Genomic DNA, 8076 nt, shown 5'->3' on the forward strand with positions numbered 1-8076 from the left:
TGCTCAACATTTCTCAAGCTGAAAGAACTGAAGAACAAATTCAAGCCTCAACTTGCTATATTGAAGGATCCTATGTACATTTGTCCTGGTGTGGCACTGTGGACTAATGAGTCAGACTGCAAAGTTCACTTGAACTGCAAGGTCAGTGGTTCAAGCTTACCAGCTGCTCCTTGGAAACCCTATACAGGGTCACTATGGGTCAGGATCAACTCAACATCACTTAACAACAACAACATGTTCATTTGTGCTTTATTGACTATGCAAAGGCTTTTGATTGTGTGGATCATGACAAACTATGGACAGCATAGTGGAGAATGAGTATTCTGGAACACTTAATTGTGCTCATGAGAAACCTGTACATAAACCAAGAGGCAGTTGTTCAAACACAACAAGGGAACATTGAATGGTTTAATATTAGGAAAGGTGTGTGTTAGTGTTGTATCCTTTCACTATATTTATTCAATTTGTATGCTGAGCAAATAATCTGAGAAGCTGGATGATAAAAGGATAGGAGGAAGACTCATTAATAACCTGCAATATTCAGATGATACAACCTTGCTTGCTGAAAGTAAAGAGAACTTAAAATACTTACTGATGAAGATCAAAGACCACAGCCTTCAATATGTATTGACCTCAATGTAAAGGACACAAAAACCCTCACCACTGGAGCAATAAATAACATCATGATAAATAGAGAAAAGATTGAAGTTGTCAAAGACTTCATTTTGCTCAGATTAACTATCAACACTCATGGAAGCAGCAGTCAAGAAATCAAACAATGTATTGCATTAGGCAAATCTGCTGCACAAGACCTCTTTAAAGTGTTGAAGAGTAAAGATGTCAGTTTGAGGACTGAGGTGTGCCTGACCCAAGCCATGATATTTTCAATAACTTCATATGTATGTGAAAATTGGACATTAAATAAGGAAAACCATAGAAGAATTGATGCATTTGAGTTATGGTGTTGGAGGAGAATATTAAAAGTACCATTGACTGTCAAAAGAACAAACCAATCTGTGTTGGAAGAAGTTCAGTCAGAATGCTCCCTGGAAGCCAGATGGCCAGACTTCATCTCTCGTATTTCAGACATACTATCAGGAGGGACTAATCCCTGGAGAAAGATGCCATGTTTGGTAAAATGGAGGGTCAGAGAAAAAAGGAAGACCCTCCCAAAAGATGGATTGACACAGTGGCAGAAGCCATGGGCTCAAATGTAACAACAATTGTGAGGTTGGTGCAGGACCAGGCTTTGTCTCATTCTATTGTGCATAGGATTCCTATGAGACAGTACCAACTCAAAGGCACCTAAAAACAACTATAGGCAAAATATTGAATGATGCAGAAAACACCAAAAGCAGATGGAAGAGAGTCCAAATGGAACTAGCGAACCGAGTAGTTTTGTGATAGTTCTCAGAGACCGGTAGCACTTGCAGCATGGCTGACCAACTGACTGAAGGGCAGATTGCAGAATTCAAATTAAATGTTTGACAAGGATGGATACGGAACTATAACAACAAAGGAATTGGGAACTGTAATGAGGTCTCTTGGGCAAAATCCCACAGAAACAGGATTACAGGACATGATTAATGAAGTAGATGCTGATGGTTATGGCACAATTGACTTCCCTGAACTGACAATGATGACAAGAAAAAATGAAAGACATAGACAGTGAAGAAGAAATTAGAGAAGCATTCCATGTGTTTGATAGGATGGAAATATCTATATTAGTGCTGCATAACTTCATCACGTGACGACAAATCTTTAAAAGAAGTTAACAAATGAAGAAGTTGATGAAATAATCGGGGAAGCAGATAATGATGGTGATGATCAAGTAAACCATGACGAGTTTGTACAAATGATGACAGCAAAGTGAAGACATTGTACAGAATGTGTTAAATGTCTTGTACAAAATCGTTTATTTGCCTCTTCTTTGTTTGTAACTTGTCTTTAAAAGGTTTCCCTTTGCTGTCAAAAGAATATGCATATAAAGGACTTCATTTCTCCATGTTTTCTTTCCTTATTTTACTGTCATTGTCCTGAAACCTTATTTTAGAAAATTGATCAAGTAACATGTTGCATGTGGCTTGCTCTGGATAAATCTAAGCCCTTCTTCACATCTAAACTTAGATGGAGTTGGTCAAATGAGGGAACATCTGGGTTATGCTTTCTTTTAAGTAGTTTTCTTTAGAAACTGTCAACATATTGTTGAAGTATGGAGTTGTAACTCTGTGTGGACTTTAGGCAGTCAACAATATATACTTAAAGTTGCATTATTGCAAAACAGGTGTGTATTATCCAGGCACTTGTACATTATTTTTTGTACTGCCGGTCCTGTACCAGAAACATTTTCTTTTGCTGTTACTTGCTTTTGAAATTTTGTTTAGCCACTTAAGGAAAATCTGCTTATGGCACAATTTGCCTCAAATCCATTCCAAGTTGTATATTTGTTTTCCAATTTAAAAATTACAATAAAAAAAAAGGCAGATGGAAGATATACACAGAATCACTGTACCAAAAAGAAATGGTTAATTTTCAATCATTTCAAGATGTAGTATATGATGAAGAACCAACGGTACTGAAAGAAGTCCAAACCACTCTGAAGGCATTGGCAAAAAAACAAGGCTTGAGGAATTGTTGGAATACAAACTAAAATCTTCCAACAAATTGATGTAATACTAGAGACGCTCACTCATCTCTCCCAAGAAATTTGGAAGACAGCTACCTGGCCATCAAATTGGAAGAGATCCATATTTGTGCCTATTCCAAAGAGAGGCAACCCAACAGAAAGCAGATATTATCTAACAAATCATTAATATCACATACAAGTAAAATTTTGCTAAAAGTATTTCAAAAATGGCTTCAACAGTACATCAATAGGAAGCTGCCAGAAATTTAAGCTGGATTCAGAAGAGGACATGGAACTAGGAATATCATTGTTGATGTCAGATAAATCTTGGCTGAAAGCAGAGAATACCAGAAAGATACCTATTTGTGCCTTTTTGACTAATGAAAAGCTCTTGACTGTGTGAATCATAGCAAGCTATGGATAACATTGTGAAGAATGGATATTCCAGAACACTTGACTGTACACATGAGGAATCTGTACATAGATAAACAGGCAGCAGTTCAAACAGCACAAGGGGATACTGAAAGGGTTAGAATCAGGAATGGTGTGTGCCACGGTTATTTTCTTTCACTATACTTACTCAATTATATAATAGAAGAAGCTTGATTCTATGAAGAAGAAAGATCATGGCATCAGGATTGGAGGAAGACTCATTAATGATTTGCAATATGCAGATGACACAACTTTGCTTGCTGAAAGTGAAGGGGACTTAAAATAGTTAATGATGGATACCAAAGACCACAGCCTTTGGTATGGGTTGCATCTCAATATAAAGAAATTAAAAATTCTCACAACTGGAACATCATGATAAATGGAGAGAAGATTGAAGTTGTCCAAGTCTTCATTGGAGCTCTGGTAGCGTAGTGGTTATGAATCGGGCTGCGAACCACAAGGTCAGCAGTTCGAAACTACCAGCTGCTCCACGGGAGAAAGATGAGGCTTTCTGCTCCCATAAAGATTTACAGCCTCAGAAACCCTGTTCAGGGTCACTATGGGTCAGAATCGACTCGACAGCACTTAACAACAACAACACAATCATAGAAGCAGTAATCAAGAAATCAAATACTATATTGCACTAGGCAAATCTTTTACCCAAGACCTATTTAAAGTGTTCAAGAACAAAGATATCACTTTGAGGACTAAGGTGCACCTAACCTAAGCCATGGTATTTTTAATTGCCTCGTATGCATGTGAAGTTGGACAATGAATAAGAAAGACCAGAGAAGAATTGACGAATTTGAGTTAGGTATTGGAGAAGAATACTGAAATACTATGGACTTCTAGAAGAACAAACACGTCTGTTTTGGAAGATGTACAGCCAGAATGCTCCTTAGAGGCAAGGATACCAAGACTTCATCTCTCACACTTTGGACATATTATCAGGAAGGACCAATCCCTGGAGAAGGATATTATGCTTGGTAAAGTGGAAGGTCAGCAAAAGAGAGGAAGATTCCCAACAAGATGAATTGACATGGTGTCAGCAGCAATGGGATCAAGTGTAACAATTGTGAGAGTAGCACAGGACCAGGTGGTGTTTCATTCTGTTGTGCATAGGGTTGCTATGTGTTAGAACTAACTCGACAGCACCTAACAGATCTTGAGAATAGTGGTAGGTGATGAGGTTAACGATACAAGGAAGAATCAGATTATGGAGAGTCGACTATGCCTGGCTGGGGTGTTGGACTCCCAAGCAAGGGAGAGTCAGTGAAGAGTTTTAAGCAAGAATTGACATAACCAGATTTATTTTTAAGAAAGAACATTCTGACAACAGTGTGAATAGAGAACAGATTTTATACATACATGTATGTATGTATGCATAAAATCTGTTCTCTATCCACAATGTTTATATATATAATCTCACAAAGTTAACCAGAAATCTTGAACTTTGCCAGTTGGTGAATATAATGTCATCCATTAGCATGTACAACTAAATTTTGATAACTTAAAATTCAGACATTTTGCAAGCAAGCAAAAAGTCGGAGCTTTTAGCTATAGCTAGCCAACCTTGGGACCCAGCTGCTCATAGACATGTCATTCAAAACTGGAACTTGGCTCCCATCACTAGGTCCAGAGCCATCATTGCCATTTAAGGGCCAGAAGTCTCCATACACTGTTGTTAGTAGAATTGAAATGCTGCGGCTATGGTTGGATCCTTGGGATTTAAGTTATCTCTTGTGAAATAGAGAGAATACTTTTTCTGTGTTATGCTCAGTGGGAAAAACCTTGCAGTAAAATTGCTTGAACTGTTAGGGATATCGTTCGTTTTCTTATTGTCATGGACATTCAGGCAGGGATTCCATAACCTTAGACTTTAGTGATTGCATAAGATTCACACTCCTGCTGAAACTCTACTCCTGTTGATGTGACCACCACCACCACTGGGAACCAGTGAAGCAGGAACTAAGTCATTCCACATGTTGGAGGAGCAGGAATTCAGCTATAGTCTGAAGGCCATGAAAAAGAAACACTGCCATTGCATTCAAGGCAGCAAGTCCATGTCATCACTCTTACAAGGTAAGAAAAAATTTTCCTTTTGAGAAATACTCAATGGAAGGAATGAGGATTCGCTACAGCAAGGTTGACTGAGCCCCATTGTGTTTTAGAGGTCAGAGACTTAACTCTTGCAATTCAAACTCGTTCCATGTCTCCCAGGAATCATCAACTGCCTTGTACCTGGAATCAGGACTCATCTCCATTGGTATAGATCAGGTGGTAGGAAAGAAACCAGGTGAGCCAGTTACTTACACTAAGAAAAGAGGAATCTATCTTTGGTGTTTTGGAGGGTCTCACGTCTTTCTCTCTCACAAACATACACACACACCATAATTTATTAAAGAATATATGTATGCTTCTATCTTTCTGGATCCAAAGTTATTAAAATTGTATCTAGTAATTATATCTGAAAAATGGGAGGGGGCAGAATAAAGAGCAAACAAATGATAGTATTAAATAAATACAAATTTAAAAATAGAATACTGACATGATATTCTTTTTTTTTTTAAGTTTTTATTGTGAATTGAGTGAAAGTTTATAGGGCAGATCATCAGTTTTACATTCAACAAATCATATACTTTGTTTCATTATAATGATTATAATCACCTCCATGTAATATCAGTTAATAGTATTTCTCACTATTCCTTTAAGTTCTTTTGTGGGTTTTTTTTAAAACACTCACACATATATAATAATTTACACCACCAAAGGGCACATTATGCAAGTCTGCCTCCTGGCCACCAGATCTTAGTCCCTCTTTTCCCATGAATCTATAGTCCTCAGCTGCTCCCTCTCTCCACGTCCCCATCTCTGCCTCCATCTCTGGTGTTGCACTTCTCTGGATAGGGTCTCACATTCCGCTTGTGCTCCTCTCCCTTGATAGTCTTAGGGTCCTCTGTTTCTGGACTATTAAGATTAACTACTCCCCTGTTTTTGTTACAAAACTTCTACCTGTACAATTGTGACAGTTGCAATTAGTCATGATAGCAATTACTCACTATTGAATCATAAGAATCTTACCCCCATCTCTTTTTACCAGACCCATCTAGACAAGATGAAAACTATTCAGTGGGGACTCTTATCATCCCTCACACATTCTTAAACTAAACTCCCTCTTGAAATCTTGTAAGCCAGTCACTTTGTACCTTTTTCACCCCCTCATTTTTGGTAACCAATGTCTAAGTTACCTGTCCCTATCTAACCTGTGTACAGAGGGAATAGCATTGATACCTAATGTGAAGACTCCTTCCTGTTGGTATTTAGAATTACCAAATATAGTTTTACTTCCTCTTTGCCAATTTGAAGGCCTTTAATTTCCCTGTCTTGCTGTATAGCTCTTGCTAGGTCTTCCAGCACAATATTGGATAAGTGGTGACAAAGGGCATCCTTGTCTGGTTCCTATTTGCAGAAGGAAGGCTTTCAGTTTCTTTCCATTGAGAGTAACGTAAGCTGTTGATTTTGTATATATGCTCTTAATTATGCTGAAGAATTTCCCTTCACTTCTTACTTTGTTGAGTGTTTTTATCAGGAATGCTATTGGATTTTGTCAAATGCTTTTTCTGCATCAATCAATATGTTCATGTGGTTCCTTTCCCTTTTCTTATTTATATGGTGGATAATGTTGATTGTTTTTCTAATGTTGAACCATACTTGCATCCTTGATATGAATCCCACTTGATCATGATGTATTATTTCTTTGATGTGCTGCTGGATTCTGTTGGCTAGGATTTTGTTGAGAATTTTTCGTCTATGTTCATGAGGGATATTGGTCTATAATTTTCTTTCTTAGTGATATCCTGGCCTGGTTTTGTTATGAAAGTTATGCTTGCTTCATAAAATGTATTAGGAAGTTTTCCATCCTCCTCTATATTTTGGAATAATTTGAATAGAATCGGTGACAGCTCTTCCCTGAATGATTGGTAGAACTCACCAGTGAAGCCATCTGGGCCTGGACTTCTTTTGGTTGGGAGCTTTTTGATGATCTAATCATTTTCTTCTTTTGTTATGTGTCTGTACATGTTTTCTACTTCACTCTGTGTAAGTTTAGGTAGGTTGTGTTTTTCTAAAATGTATCCATTTCTTCTAAATTTTCAAATTTGTTGGAGTACAATTTTTCATAGTATTCTGTTATTATCCTTTTGATTTCCTTTGGTTCCATTGTGACATCACCCATGTGGTTTCTAATGCATGTTAATTGTGTTTTCTCCCTCTTTTCTTTCGTTAGGTTTGCCAATGGTCTGTCAATTTTGTTAATCCTTTCAAAGAACCAGCTTCTTGTTCTGTTGATTCTTTCTATAGTTTCTATAGTGTCCATTCAGTCAGGCACCCCCTCTAGTCAACAGAATGGAGGTGTGCAAACAGTGGGTGGCCAATGAACAGATACCAAAAAAAAAAAAAAAAATCAGAACAAAGCAAAACCAACAAAGTGTATTGTCCACCTTTGCTCCGAGGTTCCTGTGGCGTTATTCTGTGGTGAATCTGCTTGCTCCCCCGCTTGGTCTTGTTGTTTGGTCTCGCCCAAGTTGTTGGCTCCACGCTGCCAAGCCCAGCAGATTCAAAAGTACGTGATTTCTTACTTCCACTACAAGTTCCACTACCCGTGAGCCTTCATACTTTTTAAATATTCCTACCTATGGAGTTCAGAGTTTTGGAACTCTGCCCTGGACCCACTTCACCTGGTATTCTGTGGTATTGCTGATGGGCAAACTTCACTGCATCTCTACCCTATCTGCCATCCAGTCATGATTTCTTGGCTACTGTTTCTATGAATGTGATCTTACTTATTGGTCCAATTGTGAGGATTTTTGTTTTCTGCATATTAAGGTATAATTCCAAATCTTATTTTTTACCAGACCCATCTAGACAAGATGAAAACTATTCAGTGGGGACTCTGTCTTCCCCCACACACTCTTAAACTACACTCCCTCTTGAAACCTTGTAAACCAGTCACTTCCAGC

General features: G+C 38.0%; 1 pseudogene; it reads left to right on the plus strand.

Moving 5' to 3' along the window:
• The first annotated feature begins 1434 nt into the window (after positions 1 to 1434).
• Positions 1435 to 1873, plus strand: LOC102842630 (annotated as a pseudogene).
• The last annotated feature ends 6203 nt before the right edge of the window (positions 1874 to 8076 follow it).

The sequence above is a fragment of the Chrysochloris asiatica genome, unplaced genomic scaffold (assembly GCF_000296735.1).
Source record: "Chrysochloris asiatica unplaced genomic scaffold, ChrAsi1.0 scaffold00106, whole genome shotgun sequence".
NCBI classification, from domain to species: Eukaryota; Metazoa; Chordata; class Mammalia; order Afrosoricida; family Chrysochloridae; genus Chrysochloris; species Chrysochloris asiatica.